We start from the raw sequence: 19,643 nt of genomic DNA, 5'->3' as shown, positions 1-19,643 counted from the left end.
TCCCAGGTATTGTAACTTTGGCCAATGAAGGTAGCTTGGGTCAAAAAGAGCAGCTCAGTTGTGAAGAGGTCCTGTGGGAATCCACCTGGGCTTCACAGCCAAGTCCCTGCCACCACCTTCCAGCCCACCAAGGAGTCCTAGAAAAACTGTAGAGAGGACTTCTGCAGAGGGATTTTTTTTTTTTTTTTTTGAGACCGAATCTTGCTCTGTCACCCAGGCTGGTGTGCAGTGGCGCAATCTCGCTCACTGCAAGCTCCGCCTCCCGGGTTTATGCCATTCTCCTGCCTCAGCCTCCCGAGTAGCTGGGACTACAGGCGCCTGCCACCACGCCCCGCTAATTTTTTTTTTTTTTGTATTTTTAGTAGAGACGGGGTTTCACCATGTTAGCCAGGATGGTCTTGATCTCCTGACCTCGTGATCCACCCGCCTCGGCCTCCCAAAGTGCTAGGATTACAGGCGTGAGCCGCCGTGCCCGGCAGGGATTTTTTTTAACTGGGCAGTTGGGAGCTCAGAGCCCTTGAGATTCCATTAGCCTTGGTAGGGTGCCTGCAGTCCAGTTGCTGGAACAGTGACTGATGTATATTTCCTTGGTTTTAAAAGCTGATTCTGTCCCTCCAGACTTTTGTGTCCTTTAGGGTCTAGATTATATTCTATCCGGCTTTGCACTCCCAGTGTCTGACATTAGTAGGTTCTTAACAAATGTTAAATGGGAAAAAAAAGCCCTTGGGGTCACGCATGGCTGGAACTTCAATTTCCCTTCTGATCTCCCTTTTCTTTACAGACCTCATTTCACCTGTGTCAACAATTATGGGCTGGTGAGGCTCTACCTTGAACCTGGAGATGATGCTAGTTCTCTCTCTCTCTGACGTTCCAGAACTTATTCAACCAAGTAGTCTCCCAGCTCACCTCCCCTACAACCTCGCAACTGTGCCGCTGGCAGCAGGCTCTGCAAGGCCCTGCCTTGGCCATGACCCTGCCCGTCTATGGCACTTTTGTGACTCCTGGTCCCCAGGACCAAGTCTATCCCCTCAGCAGACCTTGCCAGCCCCCTCATCTGTACCCTACTCCCCACTCAGCCTTGTCCCTGGCCATGGCCCTCCACAGGTCCCAGGGCACAAGGGACTCGACTCTCCACAGGCTCAAGTCTTTCCCTCTGCCTGGTGAGCTCCCAATTCCCCTTCCAGCCCTGACTCCAGGGCCTCCTCTTCTGCATGGTGGCTTTGCCCATTCTTCAGTCTTCCACCTGCTCAGCACACCTCTCCTTAGCCCTGAATATAAGGTTTGCACCCCTCACTTTGTTCTCTGCCTCATCTTTTTTTTCTTCATAGCACTTATTATAACTCATTATAATTTAATGTTGTGGTCTTATCCCTCTTTTCTGTCTGTGTTCCCACTAGTGTTACCGGAAAAGGATCCCAATCCAGACTCCAGGAGAAGAATTCAAGGCAAGTTCATAAAGTGAAAGCAAATTTATTAGGGAAGTAAAGAAACAAAAGGATGGCTATTCCAGGCAGGGCAGTGGCACGGTCTGCTTGACCAGATATGCTTATAGTTCTTTCTTGATTATACGCTAAACAAGAGGTGGATTATTCGTGAGTTTTCTGGGAAAGGGTAGGGGATTTCCCAGAACTGAGGGAAACTTTTAGACCACATAGGGTAGCTTCTGGACATTGTCATGACATTTGTAACCTGTCATTGCACTGGTGGGAATGTCTATTAGCATGGTAATGCATTATAATTAGCATATAATGAGCAGTGAGAATGACCAGAGGTCACCATCTTGGTTTTGGTGGGTTTTGGCCAGCCTCTTTATTGCATCCTGTTTTATCGGTGGGGTCTTTATGGCCTGTGTCTTGTACCTACCTCCTATCTCATTCTGTGACAAGAACGCCAAACCTGCTGGAAATGCAGCTCAGTAGGTCTCAGCCTCATTTTACCCAGCCCCTATTCGAGATGGAGTTGCTCTGGTTCAATGCCTCTGACACTAGTATGCCCAGAGGCACACGCGCTGGGCTCTCGCAGGTGCAATCACTCTCTTCTCTCCGTCCCACCCTCCTGGTAACTGACAAGCAGGGCACTCATCTCAGCCCCTCACCTTTCTCGTGATAGGGCCAGCCCTCTCCTCTACTTGATGGGCACCTGACATGGTGCGGGTGGTGGCGTTCAGTCAACATGTGACATGAATTTCCACAAGAGTGGATGGAAAACAAGACCGGAGAGGGAGGAAGCAGCTGGATTTTTGAGAGCTCCCTGGGTCACAGAGGAGCCCGATACTGCCTGTTTATGAAATCGTTGCTACCCAGCAGGCAACCAAATAAAGACACCCCAGAGTTTAGGAGACAGATTGGGAGTTGGGGGTGGGGGAGGTCACACGGATTAAGCCATGTTCTCATCTAGTTCAAAATACTCCTGCCTGGCCCATTTTTAGGAACAGTGCTCAGAAAGAAAAAGTAGAAGGATGCCCTGGGCCTGCACCTGTTCATGGTCTGCCTTTGGGGGCTGGGAAGCCCATTAGCCAGGCGAGTGTCCTCATCAGGCCAACGTGGGCCCATATCCCTGCTCTGCTGGGGGCGCTGGCAGACTATAAAGGCTCTCTCCGAGGCTTCACTGTCCTCATCCCAAAAATAAGGACGCGATGCCCCTGTCCTCAGAGCTGAAGTCACAGCCAGTGAACAGGGCTGCCTGTAGGTGGAGCCCCCGGCACAGAGGGGTGCGGGTTACCTGCTCTCACCTGCTCAGACAGGAGGGGGCCTCTCAGATCTGGACAAAGAGCCAAGCACGCCCCCTCCCCAGGCCCTCTGGTGGCGCCAAACTTCCCAAAGTTTCGGGCAGCTGCGGCATTAGTCGGTGGTCTATTTCAGACCCGCTGGAAAAGGGAGCAGAGTATCAGTGAAGTCTATAATTGGACAGAAAGTTGTCAGCCTCTCTTTTGGGCTTCCCAGCGCAGCCTCGTTACTGCCTGGACCCTAACGCTGTCCAGTCCCCCACAGCCCTCCCGAGGTCCCTGCCCACCTTTCCCCGCAGCCCCTCGCCACTGTCCGGGACCTCGTCGGCCTCTCTCGTTTTCTCTGGGGTCCGCCCCTGCACCTCCGGCCCCTCCCCGCTCCCAGCCCCCTGATTTTCCTCCTCCTTCGCGGCTTGGCCCCCGCCCGCTCCCGCCCCGAGCGCCTAGGCCCGCCCCCGCCCCAGCTCCTCCCCAGCCCCGCGCTCTTAGCCGGGGAATCCCAGCGCTGAGGCCAGTTTGCCCCTGGGGAGGCTCCAGACAGCTTTGTTCCTGGGCAGCGGCGGGGCTGGCCGAGGCTGCGGCATTTCTCCCCAAGGAAGTGTCTTCCCCGCTTTCCCTATTCTTCTGTTTCTCACACACTTTCTATCTCATTCTGTAACTTTCAAGCCTTTCCTTCTAACTGTATGTATTTAGTTACTTGTTTTCAAGCTGGTTCCCTCTCTGGCCCCCTGGCCTGGGGAAAGCCTCCACACTGACTGCGAGTCTTGTTTAGAGTCTGAGTTTGTGAGATTATTGCGGGGAGAGTGGGCGAGTGGCTGACAGGTGACCCCCAGGAGGAGGCTTCCTGGGGCTGGTGTCTTCTCCCAGCTGCTGCTTCCAGTGGGCCTGGGCCCAGGACTGGACCTCCGCTGGCACTCCTGAGTGCCTCCCTGCCAGGTAAGACCCGGGTTCTCTTCTTTGCTGCAGTGCTGAAGGTCACAGACTTCAGCTGACGCCCATCTTCCCAGATGACAGTGAGGGACGACAGGCGGGGGGTGGATGCGGGCTGGGGAGATGTTCTCTCCAAATACAGACGCGTTTCCTTCTGAAGCCTGAGCACACTTCGCTCTTTAGGGAGTGACTGTAGTTGGACGCAGATGTGTCTGTGCCTTGACTTAACTTCAGAGTAAAATAGCGGCAAATCCGTGAGAACACACCTGTTTGATTCTAGCTGAGCAGCCAGGAGCTCAGCGATGGCCGCCGAGAGTCAAATGCGAGAGCTCGTTTTCAGGTTACTATAATACTTTAAAGTAGTTGAGATGTACCAGCTCTTTAAACGTTCAAGAAGTTCGCAGTAAAAGGAGAAAAAGATGCGGGGGAATTGGAGCAGGGGGTGGGGAAAGAATAGTCTTCGTTTGGTTTTACATTTACTGTCAAGGAACTTAGCTTTCTTGATCTAAATTTGGATCTGGTTTCTATTTGAGCATTTTATCCCACCTCTCCCAGCCTTCTCTAGGTCAGAGAGGTGTTTTTGTCCTTCCCCCAACCCCTGCGTATCATGTTCTGTAGCAGACCAGAGTTTCATGTGGCACTTTATTGAGCACAATTTGAATTAGTTGTGTTATTGGAAAATGACTCCTCACTTCTCCACACTCAAGGCAAGACTCAGGGATGACAGGTGGAAATGCTTATCAAGCATCTGCAGAAGGAGGCACCACCTGCCGGCCTGTCCCAGAGCTGTGTGCTGGGTCCCCCTCCTCAGAACTTCATTCCACGACTTGTCATCTTCCAGAGCCCCATCCTGACACTTTTTTTTTTTTTTTTTTTTTTGAGACGGAGTTTCACTCTTGCTTCCCAGGCTGGAGTGCAATGGTGCGAGGTGCAGTCTCGGCTCACTGTGACCTCTGCCTCCCGGGTTCAAGCAATTCTCCTCCTGACTCAGCCTCCTGAGTAGCTAGGATTACAGGCATGAGCCACCATGCCCGGCTAATTTTGTATTTTTGGTAGAGACGGGGTTTCTCCATGTTGGTCAGACTGGTCTCGAACTCCCGACCTCAGGTGATCCGCCCACCTTGGCCTCCCAAAATGCTGGGATTACAGGCATGAGCCACCGCGCCTGGGCCCATGCCGACACTTCTATGTCTACATGGGTCTTTCTCATTCCTAATCTGTCTCTCATTGATGATTTCTACCAGGCAAATCATGGAAAGCTGAAGGCCACATCTTCAGACTCCTCCTGGTTGAGTTCAGAGTTTCCAGGAAAATTTGGAATTGCAGGATTTCATTTTTGTTAGAGGCCTGCTGCGTGGGGTACGCTGCCCAGCTGCATGCAAGTTGCAGTTAAGGGTGTGAGCTTTGCTGCTAGTCTTGTCTTCCAGTGCTAACTCTGTTGTTGCTCTCTCTGGCTGCCCTGGGTCAAGCGGCTATCCTCAGTGAGCCTCAATTTTCTCTTTTGCCAGTGGAGCTGATGGAAGAGATAGGGATAGATAACACGAGAGGCATCTGGTACGTGGTGAGCATGCAATATATCTTAGTTTGCTTCTGTTTCACAAACCTGGGGAGCTTCAGCAGGAAGCACCCCCACCTCATTCTAGATTTCCTTGTCGCTGTGCTACTGAGGCACTGCGCAACTGTGGGAAATGGTCACTTTGATATGTTGGGCCTGTCTTATTAGACAAGATGTTGCATCCAATGAGAATTTTCTTTCCTGGGGTCCAGGAGTGGCTCCCAGGGATCCATGCATCCTTTAAAATGTTTGGGGCAGAAGTTTGTGTCTGGTTTTTCTGTGGTTTGGTCAAACTTTCATCGGATTCACAAAAGGTTTTATACCTACAAAATGATTAAGTAAATGGCCCCTAGATGGATGCAGTCCACAGACAGTTTTAAGGCTTGTGTAGTTTCAGTTATTGCCAACATAAAATGATCAGGAGATTTCATGTTACAAATCTTAGTCTCTGGCTTCTCTTTTGGCTTGAATCCCTGCAAGGCTGTCCATAGCTGGGATGAAGATTAGCCATCCACTTTAGACAAGGCATGTGCTCTCTGGTCATCCGCTGTCATCTGTGTGACCTGCAGGGCCTCTGAAGACCTGGGAGCTTGTTTGCTCTGAGTTAGAAGATCAGGGTTATCTCTCTCTGATTTTATTGTAAGAGGGTCACAGATAAGTGGAAGTGCATTTAGAGGAGACAAATCAGGCTTTCCTGGGAATAGAAGTCATAGCTTATGTGGAAGGATACTACCATAGGAAGGTCTTCTAGTGCAGAGAAGACGGTGGCCCCAGCCCTTTGGAGGGCTGCCCTGTAGAAGAGGCAGCTGATCTGCTGTCTTGGTCCCCAGAAGGTCCAGCTAAAAGGTTGAGTAGAAGAGCTTCACTGGATGTTGGATTCCAGTTCAGTTGGAAGCCTTTCCGAAGACAAGAGGGATTGATTCATTAGGGAGTGAGTCCCCCACTATAGGAGGCATTCAAACCGATGGGATGGCTGTTGTAAGGCTGATCTAAACCTGGAATGCTTGAGCTAGGTAAGCTTTTAAGGTCCTTCCTAGCTTGAGATACTGTAATTACCAAGCACTTCCCTTCCAGCCTTAATAGTCTGCTAGTTCCCTCCTGCATCCCTCTCTTCCTTCGAAGGTGCTTATGATGTTTTTGATAGAGGTCAACACAGGTGGTGTGGTTACTATGGGCCAGGACCATGGACTACGTGTGTGTCATTCATATCTCAGTTTTAGAAACAAGGAAATGAATGATCAGAGTTTGAATGATTTACCTGGGGATAGGCAGAGGGAATAAAGAGGAAGCAGGATTCGAAGCTCATTTTTGTTTCAATTAAGGCCTTTTTGCACATGCTGGGAATGAGGCAGGCCTTCCAAAGAAAACCAGAAAATGAGAAAGGCCCACAGGAATGTTTTAGGGTAGGAAAGGATTTTAGGGTAGGGTAGGAAAGGATTTTTTTTTTTTAGCCAATCCCCTATTCAAGAATTCAAGACATATTTATCAGGTTACCAGATAAAGACAACTGCAAAATCGAAGAAGACCAAGCCCAAGTAAGATGGGAAAAGTGTCATTATCCCATTTCACAGACCAGGAAACAGAGAGAGTTCTGGAAAGTGGGAATGACTTGCCAGATCTGCATTTTGAGACAGAACTGAGTCTCAAACATAGGTCTCATGAGGCACCAGGACACAGAGGGATTGACCTTTCACTCTTCCCACCTAGGATCCAGCATTTGTGTGTGCCTGTGTGGTTCTGTGTGTACATATGTATGTGCATATATGTGTCTGTGTGGGTGTGTGTGTGTTGAGGGGAAGAATTGTTGTCAGAGACAACCATCCCAAGGCCAGGTGGCCAGACTGACATCTCTTTGCACTTTGCCTGAGGCCAGCATAAGGTTTGTTGAATCAATGAGTGAGTGAATACATGGCTACATGAATGAATAATTGAATGAATGAATCATATGACATGACCATTCTTCAGCTTTCTTATTTAGTAAAGTCAGCCCCTTGCTTTGTGGTGTTACTGAGTTTCGTTTTGTATTGCTTCTTCACATTCCTGCAAGCAGATGGACCATGATAGGTGAACCAGTCCCTGCCTGCTGCTGCAGTGAGCATTTTTGTTTGTGACAAGATTTCCCCCATTTGGCAATGACGTATCTCAGATTATTCTTAAGGAGTAGGATTTCTGGGTCACAGGGCATTGGTATTTTGATGGTTCTCAGGACTTATTGGTTATTAGGAGCACTCATGAGAGGCTGAAAGCAGGGCTAACATCCTGGCACAAGCAAAGGGAAGTCCTGGCAGATACTCAGAGAGTGTTTGAGGGTGGCCCTGCCAGCCCATTGTGGTCACGAAGATGCCCTGCTGGAAGCAACTCAGAGGCCTCCTGGGACAAACTCAGCCATGTTACCTCCCTCCTGCTGTCCACTTGCCTTAACTTGTACACTCCCAGTTACTAAAAGCTCACTACTAGTTAACCCTGGCTGTGTTCTGATGGGTATCTTCAGTTTTTTTTTAAGTTTGGCTTATAGTAAAATTTTTTTAAAAAATCAGAATTGATACCATCTCTTGGTTGAAACTGTATCCTAAGGAGAAGCTTTTCCTTTAACTGCACACTGGCAGGTCCAGGCCAATTGGAGCTGGCCTCGCCTGCCCCGTGGCTGAGTTGTCAGGGGTACAGTCTGCTCTTGATGCTATAAAGACAAAAAAAGAAAAAAAAAAAAGGCAAGTCAATCACAAGGATAAATAAGGAAAAACTAAACAAAATCTCATTTAAAAAATTGAGTATAAAACTTCACTTATGCAAGATGAATAAGTTCTGGAGGTCTGCTCTATAACATTGTGCCAATATGTAGCAACATTGTGTTGTAAACTTTATTAGGAGAGTAGATCTCATGTTAAGTGTTATTACTATAATAAAACAAAATAAAACACAAGTACAAATAAAACAGCCACAAGCTTCGTTGTGATTATACATTAAGGGTGATCACATATAGTTTTGCCAAATAATTATGACTATGATAGGCCCTTTGCATCTGCAGGCTGCAGTACGTCTATCACAGGCAGCTTGTCCAGTTTCTTCATCTGTTGACTGGATTCTATTACCTTTCTCCCAGGTTCTTGCCCACCTTCTTGCACACCTCCAGGGGCAGACGGATTGCTACCTCCTAAGGCAACCTCCAGTGCATTGTTGGATATCTGGTTTAAAATTCTTCCTCTTATTCAAATGAAAGCACTCTCTCTGCCACTGCCATCTGTCTGATCTTATTCTATCTTTTTGGGGGTACTTAGAATAAATTAGATCTTTTTTCCTATGACAGATTTTGAGCTCTGTAAAAGCAAAAATAATATGCCCCCTGACCCCATGTGAGATTGAGTGCCAATTGGTGCCAGGCGGTATGTGAAATATTATCACATAGATCCTTTCCTCCTGTGAATTAACTATGCTGTTACCCCCTTTACGGATGGACACATTGAGGCTTAGGAACATTTGGTCCCTTAGCTAGTAAATGGCAGAACTGGGATTTAAACTTATGTCTTGGTACAAAGCCTATGCTCTTAACAAAAATTATAGACTGCCATAAGTGAATAAGATAAATGTACATAATTGATATGAGAAAGCAGATGTACTATCTGGGCAATTTTTTCTTTGTTATTCCTTGTTAGAATGTTTTAAATTTAAAAAGTAACAAAAGCATGTTTTTACAAGTGCAGCAGTATCTGCAACTCTCCTGAGTTCTTATTCCCCAACTTAACCAATAGTAACATTCTAGCTCATATTCTTTTACAACTGATGTGTATCCAAACATCTACATCAATCAAAATCCAGCATTTGAACAGTGTGGGAACAACAGCTAACACATATTTAAAAACATGGGCATCTAGCACAGTGTCTGGCTCTTAGGAGGTACTGCATAAATGATTGAGAGGTTGAACTGTCATATTTTATTTTGCCTGGTTTAATGCTTGCTGTGGACCCAGTGGGAAGTGGTGCTGTGGTCCCCACTGTTTGTGGCATGAATGAGCCTTTGTGTGGGGGAGTGGGGAGGGAGGGAGAACAGAAAGAAATGTCTGCGTGGACGGACAGGTGTTACGATTTGAGTGTGTCTCCTCAAAGTTCATGTGCTGGGAACTTCATCCCCAGTGCAGCAGTGTTGGGAGATGTGGCCTAATAAGAGGTGATTGGGTCATGAGGGCAGACCCCTCACGGAAGGTCTACTATTGCTGTTATAGGAACAGGTTAGTTCTTGTGCGAGTGGGTTGTTATAAGATGAATTTGGCCTCTGGGTCCTCTCTCTGTTTTACATGCGTGCTTCTGCCTTCTGCTGTGGGGTTACCCTCGCTGGATGCCTGTGCCATGCACTGGGATTTCCCAGCCTGTAGAGCTGTGAGGCAAATGCATCTCTTCTTTTAATAAATTGCCTAGTCTATATTATTAAAAGAGAATCATTTTCAGTGCTTCTGTCTTAAGACAGTGGGCTAAGACAATGGGCAAGTGAGCAGATTAATGAAAGAATGAATGAGAAAGTAAATCGATGATAGGATAAATGTATGAATGAGTGAGTTAGTGGATTAATTTGCATCAACAAATTTGATCAGCTATTCCTGGATGGTTTTTCAGATCAAGGAGAAAGAAGGTTGGATTGCAGTAGTCCTTTGCTCAGACGGAACCTTTCAAGAGGTTTTTCTTGTACCCTTCCTGCTGAATTCTCCCACCAATAAATGCTCACACTATTTAAAAGCCTGAATTTGCTAGACACTGCACAGCACGAGGGTAATGAGCAGAGCTCCTTCCCACAGCTTGTAGGGGAGTAATCCTGGAAGCTCCTGTTCAGCTTTGGTTCTGAAGCCCCACCACAGTGGAACCAAAGCCACAGGCTCCCCTAGGAAACAAGCTGGAGAGCCCCACACTGTGATGGAGAAATATCTTTTGGTCCCTCTGTGTTGGGCACATTTGTGAGTCAATTCCCGGGGAGGAGAGCATCCCACAAAGCCTCCATTCCTGGCCCCTCCCTGGTACACACCTCACCTCTGTGTGCTCTTATCCACAGAGTAGCCAGGTCCTGGTAGCATCTAGGCCATTTCTTGGAAGAAAAGAAATGTCGTTGGTGATTAGTCAAAGAAAGTCTGTCTTGCCCTGGTGTGGTGGCTGACGCCTGTAGTCCCAGCACTTAGGGAGGCTGAGGCGGAAGGATTATTTGAGGTCAGGAGTTCGAGACCAGCCTGGCCAACATGGCAAAACCCTGTCTCTACTAAAAATACAAAAATTAGCTGGGTATGGTGGCGGGTACCTGTAATCCCAGCTACTTGGGAGGCTAAGGCAAGAGAATTGCTTGAATCCAGGAGGTGAAGGTTACAGTGAGCTGAGATCATACCATTGCACTCCAGCCTGGGTGACAGAGCCAGACTCTGTCTCAAAAAAAAAAAAAAAAAAAAAAAAAGAAAGTCAGTCTTGTGTCAATCTACATGTTTTCTATCTTCTCAGAAAGTAAAAGTTTCAATTAAAAAATACAAGAAAGACCTCCCTCTTACTAAGTTAAATATGGCATTGAACACCCAGTTGAGACACTTCAACTCATTTATTTGTTTCTCTCTGTTACACTGTTACATGACACTGCTCTGTGCCCATCATTGTTCCAGGCACAGAGGAAGAGAGACTAGACACATGATGTTTAAGTTTAAACAGCTCAGTTGAGAAGACAGACCAATATGTAGGTAATTTTTTTTTTTGAGACAGAGTCATGCTCTGTCGCCCAGGCTGGAGTGCAGTGGCAACATCTCCGCTCACTGCAAGCTCCGCCTCCTGGGTTCACTCCATTCTCCTGCCTCAGCCTCCCGAGTAGCTGGGACTACAGGCGCCCACCACCATGCCCGGCTAATTTTTTGTATTTTTAGTAGAGACAGGGTTTCACTGTGTTAGCCAGGACGGTCTCAATCTCCTGACCTCGTGATCCGCCCGCCTCGGCCTCCCAAAGTGCTGGGATTACAGGCATGAGCCACCGCACCTGGCCAGTAGGTAATTTTTAATATTACTTGTAGAGTGCTAAAATCCATGAGTCTGTGGGAGCCCCTAAGGAATATAGTGGAACACTCCCTGACTGGGATATCAGCGAAGTCTTCACTGAGGAGAAGGCACATAAACTGTGTTTTGAAGGATGAATAGGAGTCTGCCTGGCAAGAAAAATAAATTCTCTCTGAGGTAATGACACAGACAATGTCAGGAGTTAAGAAAAGAAAATACAGGTGTTCGAGGAAAGGAGAGGAGTCTTTGAGGTTGAAGAATAAGGTTCATGAGGTGAAATGTGAGGTGAGGCATCAGGTTGAGAAAGGCCTTGAGGGGCCAAGAGGAGGCTTTAAGCTGGGAGAGAACATGAACGAAACTGTCTTGTCCGATAACGTGGATGTTTAGGGTGAGTGAGGTCCTTTGCAAGTTCACAGAGTACAGTAAAGGGGAAATTATAATCTGGCACAGAGGGAGGGGTCTCACTCTCAGAATGGAAGCTCCTCAGAGGTTGTGTGGAGTGTGTCCCCCAGGGGCAGAAATGGGAGCTTGGCTTAGGGACTGCAGGGTCTCTTAAGGTAGGAGCTCTAAACGGCCTGATTGCCTGAGGTTTCCCGGTATGAAACAGAGCTCTAAACTGGGAAAGGGGACCTAGGGCCCAGTCTGAGCTCAGCCACTGGCCTTCCCTTCAGCTAAGACAGGCAGCATCTTGGAAGTTCCAACACTTTAGAATTCTGAGATGCACTTACCGTCTTGCAAAGTAGTGAGTTTCTGATTCCTGGAGATATCCAAGTTTAAATGAGTGTATAAGGGGTATCTAGAGGGGATTCGAGCACGGGCTAATGGAGGGTGTTGGGGTAGATCACTCCCTCTGATAGTTTTCTGAGTGGAATCTATATGGTGGTGCAAAAAGTATTGTGAGTGTGAAGGAAGCACTGAAAAAGATTCTTTGGTAATGACAGCTTTCTTTTATCAAGTGCTTATAGTTTGTCATGTATCTAATCTAGCTGTCTATCCATCCATCCATCCATCTATCTATTGATATATATTTTTAATGCTGCTATTGACTGGGGACTCAGCAACTGATGAAGTAGATTAGTACCCCCCTTTTACAGATGAGGCAACCGAGGCTTAGAGGGATACTAGCTGAGGCCACATGGCTGGAGAGTGGTGGAGACAGAAGCCAGGCTCAAGTCTGTGGGGCCTCATGGTCCCTGGCCCTCCCACTGTGCCATCTCACATCTCAAAGGGGAGGTGCTGCATGTGGCTTCTCATTATTCTCTCCCAGAAAAAGGGGAGCCTGCTGGGATGGCACCTCCAAAATCAGTGTGTATGCTGGCGCACTATTTATACATATTGCTTCACCAGACCAGACGCTGCTCAAAATAAATTAAACAGAAATATCTTTCTGTGTCCTCAAGACTCTGTAATCTGAGACAATTTCTTGTGAAATGAACTGAGACAGTGTACTCAGTGGGGGGCTGGCGGGGGGAGAGAAAAAAATTGGGAAGAATTCAATACTGAAAACATGAAAGAAATAAAAATGGGGTTATTACAGCTCTACCACATTTGAAGAAATGAATAAAACAATAAAGAGTGGTTAAGGTTTGCTTGTACTGATGGGTGAGGCAGGCTGAGGGGAGGCTGAGAAGGGCTGTCCTGTCCTCCTGTGTGCCACCTCCCATCTGTGCCACGTCTTCAACCCCATAGACCCAGGGAGGCTGCAGGGGTTGGGCTGGTTGGGGGCAGGCAGGTGGTAAGGGTGTGTGCGTGGGGGGTCTCTGGATGGCTTTTGGAAGCTGGTCGTTGGAGAGGGAAGTTGAATGGGGTAATTCTGGAAAAGCATATCTAAACTGAGTTGTCAATCAAAGATAAAAGGAGAGGAAGAGAAAACAAGATATAGAGCCCAGAAAGCGGTTTAAGAAGCAGGGACTCCCTGTGTGAACTCCGCAATGAGGTGGCGGTGTCTGCTGGGCCCTGCTAAGAGCAGCAAGTGCCTCTCTGTGGTTTTGAAGTGGAAGAACTCCAGCTCAAATTAGCTTAAGCTTAAAAAGCAGGGATAGGGAAATATTTGTCTCGTGCAACACAGTAGCTCTGGGTACCTCTGGACTTTGGACAAATCTGGGTGCAGGGGCTCCAGGGATTCATCTTATCTTGTTCTCAGTGTCCAGTGTGCATCAGGATCCCCACACACTGGCACATGGCCGTCAGCCCCCCAAACTCAGCAGCTCCAGCAGACGTGCGCCTCTTTACCCAGAAACCCTAGCAGAGGGCCTGGGGATGCTTGGCTCTTGTCAAATTCCAGCATCCGGGGGATGTGGGGCCCAAGCCAGCTCATTCTGGTCCCCTGCCACCTCCTAGCTGAAAAAGCAGGGTATACTTCCATGAACCCCGTCAACTGATAGTAGGAGAGAGGTTTTTACTGAAAGCAAAAGACTGGCTCTGCTCTCTGAAGGAGGGAGGCTTGGAAGACAAAAGCAATTGTGGGCCCAGGTAGAAAACAATCACTGGTGTCAGGAGCCAAGCGGGGCGCCAGGTGAAAGCCATCTGGGGGCCTGCCTCTAGACGCTGTTTCTGTTCTGCACAACAGGTTGAGGTTCCCGCTCTTTCCAACTCCACTTAAAGCCCATTAGACCTTTATGGGATGCAACATATGATTTAAAATGTATGAGCATGTTTGCTACATGTTACCCCAAGCATAAAACTCAAACCACAACATTGAAGGCTCCCCATTCTGCCCCGAGCTGTCCCTTTCCATGGTTATTTCTGTTTCCTTCAGGAAGCCGCTGGTGATCCTGGGGTCGGGTGGCCCAGAATGTGAATCCAGCCTCTTTCATTTAATAGCCACATGAGCTGGAACAATGTCCTGGCCTCAGGGTTTCAGTCTGTGAAAGGGACAGTAACTCAGCACATCAGGCTATGGTGGGGATCCCATGTGACTGAGTAGACACATGTCCCTGCTCCATATTTGGAGTTGATGCTCAATAATGCATAAGTTAATTCCTGGATAAATCCATTCATATGAGGACGGCTACAGACCTTGAGACAATTCGCAATAGGGAGGGAGCATTTTTCTTATTCACGTGTCAGGCCTGCCAGTCTGATCCGTGGGTGATTAGTGGTATTAGGGATAAAGTAACCACCCTTGAACAACCAGGGGTGGACGACCATGAAAACGTTTCATGTTTCCATGATCCCTGAGACCAATCACGTTTGGTGAAAGCCTCCTGTCCTGTGCCTTCACAAGCCTTGACCCCATCCCACAACTTCCTGTCCACTTTCAGGCATAACAGAGACCAGCCCAGTCAGTTCTAGTGTGTATATATATATATGTGTGTGTGTGTGTATATAAATATATGTGTGTGTATATATATGTGTGTATATATGTGTATATATACATGTATATACACATGTATATATACGTATATGTGTATATATATGTATATATGTGTATATGTGTGTATATGTGTGTATATATGTGTGTATATATGTATATATACATATATACACACATACACATATATGTGTATATATACACATATATACACATATATGTGTGTGTATATATACACATATATACACACATATACACATATGTGTGTGTATATATATACACATATACACATATGTGTGTGTATATATATACATATATACACATATATACACATATGTGTGTATATATACATATATACACATATATACACATATATGTGTGTGTGTATATATACATATATACACATATATACACATATATGTGTGTGTATATATATATATAATTTTTTTTTTTGAGATGGAGTCTTGCTCTGTCACCCAGGCTGGAGTGCAGTGGTGTGATCTCAGCTCACTGCAACCTCTACCTCCCAGGTTCACACCATTCTCCTGCCTCAGCCTCCTGAGCAGCTGGGACTACAGGCGCCCACCACCACGCCTGGCTAATTTTTTTTGTTTCTGTATTTTTTAGTAGAGATGGGGTTTCACCATGTTAGGCAGGATGGTCTTGATCTCCTGACCTCATGATCCGCCCACCTCAGCCTTCCAAAGTGCTGGGATTACAGGCGTGAGCCACCATGCCCGACCTGTCAGTTCTAGTATAAAAGTGCAGGCCTACATCGCAGTGAAGTTCTCTGCCCTCCCATCAGAGCCAATGCCAAGCTGTTGTCCTGTGGGACCTGGCTGGGGCCTTTTCTCTGTTCCTCTCTCTTTCTCTGGAGGGATGAGGTAAGGATAGAGGGAAAGGAGAGGGGCAGTGGCCTCTGCTTTGATGGTCGTGGTAGTAGCTCCTCTGGCCACCTTTGCCATGAAAGCTTCATTGTGTTTCTGGCATCCACGTGGTGCCTCTCTCATGGAGCGCCTCACCTCTCCCACCTTGGGAGGTCTCATCTGGTGGGAACTCCCTTATGCCCCTTCCTCCCCTGCGCCTGCAGCATCCTTCACAGCGTCTTACAGCTGGACTCTCCCATTTGTGCAGTTATCTCTGCTGGGCACCAGCCGAGTAACTCAAGCCTCACCTCCTCCTGTGGTGTCCATTTGACTCATGGGGAGCTCGCTCACCATGTCTGGGGGAGCAGGGGAGTGCAGGTAGCCCCACCTTCCCCAGCACAGCCCCTCCCCCCATTGTCTTCTCCTTCATTCACATAGGTCCAAGCAGACATGTAGTCAGGCGACAGCGCAGAGGTAGGTGCAAGCCAGCCCATGAAGGGCTGCAATGAGCACTCGGACTTTATCCAAAGGCGATGAGGGGTGCAGCAGGGTTTGTCCATGAGTCTAACGATCATATTTATGTGTTAGGCACCTCATTTGGGTCTTGTGAGGATGTGTAGGAAGTCCCAGTAAAGGCCAGGCATGGTGGCTCATGCCTGCAATCCTAGCACTTTGGGAGGCTGAGGCAGGCAGATTGCCTGAGCCCAGGAATTTGAGACCAGCCTAGGCAACATGGTGGAACCCTGTCTCTACAAAAAGTACAAAAATTAGCTGAGCATGTTGGTATGTACCTATAGTCTCAGCTACCTGGGAGGCTGAGGTGGGAGGATCACCAGAGCCTGGGAGGTAGAGGCTGCAGAGAGCTGTGATCACACCTCTGCACTCCAGCCTGGGCAACAGGAGTGGGACCCTTACAAAAAAAAAAAAAAAAAAAAATCCCTCCCAGGCTGGGTACAGTGGCTCACACCTGTAATCCCAGCACTTTGGGAGGCCAAGGTGGGCAGATCACTGAGGTCAGGAGTTCAAGACCAGCCTGGCCAACATAGTGAAACCCTATCTCTACTAAGAATGCACAAATTAGCTAGGCATGGTGGTAGGCGCCTGTAATCCCAGCTATTTGGGAGGCTGAGGTATGAAAATCACCTGAACCTAAGAGGCTGAGGTTGCAGTGACCTGAGATTGCACCACTGCACTCCAGCCTAGAGGATAGAGTGAGAGACTGTCTCAAAAAAAAAAAAAACAACACCAAAAAAAAACCTGCCAGTAATGAGTGGATCTGAGTCTGGAGGCCACGTCTGAGGCTGTTGGTGGCAGGGATTCAACAACTGCTGGAGGCTTTTCACTCCTCACCCCGTTCCCCTTTCCAAAATACTCCATCCCATTAATCAGATCTCGGTTCAAGTGTCCCCAACTAAGAGGAGTCTTTCCTTTTTTTTTTTTTTTTGAAAGCAATGGTGCTTTTAATGAAACTTCTTTCATATCTGTGAACATGCTAACTGTGAAGTAAATGCTTTTATTCTTTCCATAGGAAGTATTTCCAAACAATGTTTACAGTGTTATGGGTAATAAGATGCTGGACAGATGAGTAGCCAAAGAATATTATAAAACAACAAAATCTCATCAATGATATATCGAGGAGACTTTCCTTTTACAGCGTGTAAAAAATGTCCTACCCAAGTCACCTTCTATCACATGACCCTGTTTTTTTGTGTTCAAATCAACTATTACTCTCTAAAACCATCTCCTTTATTTATTTGTTACTTTGTTTACTTTCTCCCTTCTCTAGAAACTAAGCTGGATGGAGGCAGGAACACTACTGTACCTGGTGATTAAGACAATGCCTGGCACACAGTCTGGGACTCAGTAAATCCTTGTTGAAGTAATTGATCAATGACTCTAAAGACCACAAAGCATTGTGAAAGAGTGGGCGATGGCTTTAGAATGAAAGTGGCCATTCAAGTCACTTGGAGCCCAGGTTTAAGACATCTTCATTGTCTCAAGAATACACAGATATGGCTTGAGTTTCATTTACAGTTTCTAGCAACTGGGAGAGAAACAGAAATGGCATGCAGCCTCTTCTTAAGGAAGTGATAAAAATAAAAAATATAACTGATAATATTTTTGAATTCCATAGCATAAAGGAGGTTCGGAAAACAGGTCTCACTTTTTCCATCTCCTCCTCCCATCATCTGAATCCTTCTGCAATTTGGCAGTGTAGGGCCGAAGCCAATTCCATTGAAATCACTGGGATGTCTGAGTGGACAGGAGGCAAAGACTGAATAGATGCTATTGCTCATTAGAAGGACAAAACACTCCTGATGGCCAGAGCTCTTTTTTATCTCCCCACCTGCAAGGCACCTGATCAAGCACTGACATTCTATAGAGTGACAGAGACCAAGCCTTCCTGGTTAAATGAAAAGAGCACAGAATCTAGGATCATAATGGCCTGAGACTAAATCCGTACTCTACCCCTTCCAGGCTGTATAGTCTTCGGCACGTTTTTTCACTGCCCAGAACGTGATGTTACTCAGCTGTAATAACTGCTTTGCTAGCCCCTTGTGAAGAAATAAAGCAATGCAGGAGCAACAGCCAGTACAGTCCTGGCTGCTATTTATTTATATTATCTGCATCATCATACCTTCACCATATCTGGTACCCTACGGTCTACTGGATCAGCTGCCATTTTTATTTATTTACTCATTTAACAAATATTTATTGAGCAACAACTTTGTGCCAATGGTAAGTGTCAGGGATCATGATAGGTAAGACCACTTTTGCTCATCAAGAAACTTATGACTCAGTGGCTCATGCTTATAATCCTAGCACTTTGGGAGGCCAAGGTGGGTGGATCACCTGGGGTCAGGGGTTTAAGACACGCCTGGCCAACATGGTGAAACCCCGTCTCTACTAAAAATACAAAAATTAGCCAGGCATGGTGACACATGCCTGTAATCCCAGTTACTCAGGAGGCTGAGGCAGTAGAATCACTTGAACCCAAGTGGTGGAGGCTGCAGTGAGCCAAGATTGTCCCACCGCACTCCAGACTGGCCCATAGAGTGAGACTCTGTCTCAAAAAAAAAAAAAATTATGACCCAATAGCAAAGACATATTAATGCATGCAAGTTCAAAATACGAAGCAGCATAATAACACAAGAATCTATTAACCAGTCAGCACTGACTGAACCCTTGAGGGTATTGTGTCTCACCATCCCTGGATTTTCTTGGCTAAGCCAGATCTTCTTATTTTCTGTCTCATGTCCCCATTTAAAGGTCCCAGGATTTTCTCAACCTGTTTTATCCATAAGGTGGCCCTGAGCGAATATACTCTCTGTATTCATGTCTGGCATGGTGAAAGGTGGCAGGGCATGGTTTGGGCACTTGTAGGACTCACATTGTGATTGGACAATACAATGGACAAAAATAAATGAAGGAAAAAGGGAGGGTAGAAAAAGGAGAAAGGGGAGACTAAAGAGGGGGAAGAGGAAGAAGAGGAGAGAAAGCAGCACGAGTGGTGTTAGAATAAGGAGTAACATATGGGATTGATGTGAGCAAGTCACATTTCTAATTTATCCTTGCACCTGCAGCATGTGGCTGAAGCTGTATCTAGAGCCAGGTGAAAGAAATGAGGAAAAATGGAAATAATCGTGACAAAGTATTAGGTTTTTTTGTATTTTTGTTTTCTTAAAAATGATGCTGCTTCCTTGAGGGGAATCTAGTGTAGAGGGAAACAAGAGCAAGGAAGGAGACCAGTTCAGAGGCTGTTGCTGTGTTCCAGGCAAGAGAGAAAGGAGGCTTGGTCTCCACCAGCAGGAGTGGAGAAGGGGAGGTATTGGCAGACCTGCGGTGTGCTGAGGTGGGAGATCTGACAGGGCTACAGAACGTATGTTCTATATGGGCAGTTAGCTAGGCAATGGCAACAAAGCTTGTCTTCAGGGGCCTCAGGGTAGTTTTTACTCTTAGGGACCCGTTTCACTAAGTTAGTCTTTGCTTTCCCTTCATCCTTGAGGGATATTTTTTCTGGATAGAAGATTGTGGGTTGGATGTAGGGTATGAGAGTTGAAGTAGCAAGTGTCTGAGGAATGCTCATCCCAATCCCATAACCTATGGTAAGAGACTTACGGACATTTAAGGCCAGATTATCAGGATGCAATCCATCCTGAGCTAGCTATTTTTTGGGGAGTGGTGGCGGAGAGTATGAAGGATGGAAATTTGTGATATCTCACTTTCCTTCTTGAATATTTCATTTTC

General features: G+C 46.9%; 1 protein-coding gene and 1 long non-coding RNA gene across 6 annotated transcripts in view; one reads left to right on the top strand and one right to left on the bottom strand.

The window, feature by feature from the left end:
* Positions 1-3,179: 3,179 nt before the first annotated feature.
* COL22A1 (collagen type XXII alpha 1 chain) overlaps positions 3,180-19,643 on the top strand; it is a 337,498-nt gene continuing 321,034 nt past the window's right edge. For 3 of the 4 annotated variants that reach the window (XM_054518874.2, XM_054518873.2, XM_054518872.2), the window contains exon 1: positions 3,181-3,661. The gene's annotated coding sequence lies outside the window, so the exon portion shown is untranslated. Of the gene's footprint in view, positions 3,662-19,643 lie in introns of all 4 variants that reach the window. The other variant, XM_063726825.1, reaches the window with a different exon arrangement.
* Positions 3,322-15,773, bottom strand: LOC129047559 (uncharacterized). Of its 2 annotated transcripts, none has more exons than XR_008509338.2 (4): positions 15,704-15,773; positions 10,219-10,278; positions 7,757-7,887; positions 3,322-6,106 (listed from the first exon to the last, which is right to left on the bottom strand). It is a non-coding gene; the product is annotated as an uncharacterized LOC129047559 (long non-coding RNA). The 2 variants fall into 2 exon arrangements; XR_008509337.2 differs by having other exon boundaries at positions 10,224-10,278.

Source organism: Pongo abelii, chromosome 7 (assembly GCF_028885655.2).
Source record: "Pongo abelii isolate AG06213 chromosome 7, NHGRI_mPonAbe1-v2.0_pri, whole genome shotgun sequence".
Classification (NCBI taxonomy): Eukaryota; Metazoa; Chordata; class Mammalia; order Primates; family Hominidae; genus Pongo; species Pongo abelii.
Note: the sequence above shows the minus strand (reverse complement) of the source record. Positions and strands in the feature narration are given on the sequence as shown.